Source organism: Chiloscyllium plagiosum, chromosome 37 (assembly GCF_004010195.1).
Source record: "Chiloscyllium plagiosum isolate BGI_BamShark_2017 chromosome 37, ASM401019v2, whole genome shotgun sequence".
Classification (NCBI taxonomy): Eukaryota; Metazoa; Chordata; class Chondrichthyes; order Orectolobiformes; family Hemiscylliidae; genus Chiloscyllium; species Chiloscyllium plagiosum.
In genome coordinates, this window is record NC_057746.1 from 15453724 (window position 1) to 15456456 (window position 2733).

Consider the following 2733-nt stretch of genomic DNA (forward strand, 5'->3'; position numbering starts at 1 on the left):
TCACCATTACTGAAGCTAGCTGTATACTACAGATTTATTAATTAAATTTAAATTCCACCAGCGACCACTTTAGGCTTTGAACTCACATCACCAGAACATCAGCCTAGCTCCAGATTGGTAACCCAGTGACATCATTAATCTATCCTTTTTTTTGTTATTTATCTTATTATAAAGACGAAAACTGCATTTTTTCATTGTAATTTGCAATATCGTACATGCCTTCATTTTACTTTCCTAATTTCCTTTTTAATTGCACACCAACACTTTTCTTTCAATTCTTCATGGGTTTTTTTTTGCAGTATTGAGTCCTCACTATCTCAGAAACTTTGTATTCTTCTCCATGCTGATGTTTAAACCTCTTGCCCTCTGGATATGCCTGGATTTAATTTCCTGCCATTTATTGTTTCCATTGCTCCCGATGTGATCTCCTCTACATTGGGGAGACAGGACGCCTGCTCACAGAGAGCTTCAGAGAACACCTTCGGGACACCCGGACCAATCGACCCCACCATCTCGTGGCTGAACACTTCAACTTCCCCTCCCACTCCACTGAAGACATGCAGGTCCTGGGCCTCCTTCATCGTAACTCCCTAACGACCTGACGTCTGGAGGAAGAACACCTTATCTTGCACCTCATCTTCAACCCCATGGCATCAATATGGATTTCACCAGTTTCCTCATTTCCCCTCCCTCCACCTTACCCCAGTTCCAACCTTCCAGCTCTGCACCGCCCTCATGACCTGTCCATCTTCCACCTGTCTATCTTCCTTCCCACCTATCCACTCCACCCTACCCTCCAACCTATCACCATTATCCACATCTCCATCCATCTACCTTCCTCCTGGCCCCACCCCCCTCCTATTTATCACTCCACCCCCGAGGCTCCCAGCCTGATTCCTGATGAAGGGCTTTTGCCCGAAACATCGATTTTCCCGCTCCTTTGATGCTGCCTGACATGCTGTGCTTTTCCAGTGCCACACTCTCGACTCTAATCTCTGCAGTCATCACTTTCACCTACTGGATTTCATAGATCCACTTTTTCAGCTGGGCTTTGACTTTTTTTTCTCTAACATGAAATATGGATGTCATTGCCAATTCCATCATTTGATACCAAGTTCGGTGGATAGGTTAGCCATGGGAAGTATGCAGAGACCATAGGACATAAGAGCAGAAATTAGACCATTCACTCATTGAGTCTGCTCTGCCATTCAATCATGGTTGATAAGTTTTCCAATCCCACTCTCTAGCTAAAGATGTTTCTCCTTAACTCCATTCTAAAGGGTCTTCCCTTTACTCTAAGACTGTGCCCTTTGGTCATTTTCTCTTCATTGAGTCTGCTCTGCCATTCAATCATGGTTGATAAGTTTTCCAATCCCATTTTCCCATCTTCTCGCTGGAGCCAATGATCCCCTTGGCAATCAAGAATTTACCTCTCCCTGTTTTAAATACACTCAATGACCTGGCCACCACAGCCTTCTGAAGCAATGAATTCCACAGATTCACCACTCTCTAGCTAAAGATGTTTCTCCTTATCTCCATTCTAAAGGGTCTTCCCTTTACTCTAAGACTGTGCCCTTTGGTCATTTTCTCTTCTACCAATGGAAATGACTTCCAAATGTCTACTTTGTCCCTGCTGTTCAGTATTCTGTAAGTTTCAAATAGATCCCCTCTCATCCTTCTAATCTCCATTGAGTATAGTCACAGAGTCTGCAAATGTTTCTCATATGTTAAGGCTTTCATTCCTCATGAAACTCCTCTGAACCTGCTTCCATGTCCAATTCATCTTTCCTGAGGTATGGGCCCAAAGTTGTTCACAACACACAATATATGATCTTACCAGAGCCTTATTAAGCTTCAGAAGTCCATCCCTGTATTCATATTCCGCGATGAATGACAACATTGTATTTGCCTTCCTAACCACCAACTCAACCTGCAAGTTCACCTTAAGAGAAACCTGGACCAGAACTCCCAAGTCTCCTGGCACTTCAGATTTATGGATTTTCTCCCCATTTAGCAAATACTCTATGCCTCTTTTCTTCCTAACAAAGTGCATGACCTCACACTTACCCACATTGTATTTCATCTGCCAATTCTTTGCCCACTCTCTGAACCTAAGTCTTTCTGCAGCCTTCCCACCTCCTCAATACTACTTACCCTCCATCTATCTTTACCCTCCATCTACCTTTGTATCATCTGCAAACCTAGCCAGAATTTCCTCAGTTCCTTTATCCAGATCATGAATGTATAAAGTGAAAAGTGTGGTCCCAACACTGACCCGTGTAGAACATCAAAAGTCACTGGTTGCATCCTGAGAAAGACACTTTTATCTCCATTCTCTGCCTTCTGCCTGACAGCCAAGCTTCTATCCATGCTAGCATCTTACCTATAACATTATGGGCCCTTATCTTACTCAGTAACCTTTTGTGCAGCACCTTCTCAAAGGCCTTCTGGAAGCCCAGATAGACAACATACATTGGTCCTCCTTAGCCTAACCTGCTTGTTAGCTCCTCAAAGGATTCTAACAGATTTGTCAGGCATGACCTCCCCTTGATGAAACCATGCTGACTTTGCCCTAGTTTGCCATACACTTCCAAGTATTCAGAGATCTCTTCCTTCACAAAGGACTCTAAAATCTTACCAATGAGTATACTTAAGAGGAAAATCAGGAGGGCAAAAAGGGGCATGAGATAGCTTTGGCAAATCAAGTTAAGGAGAATCCAAAGAGTTTTTACA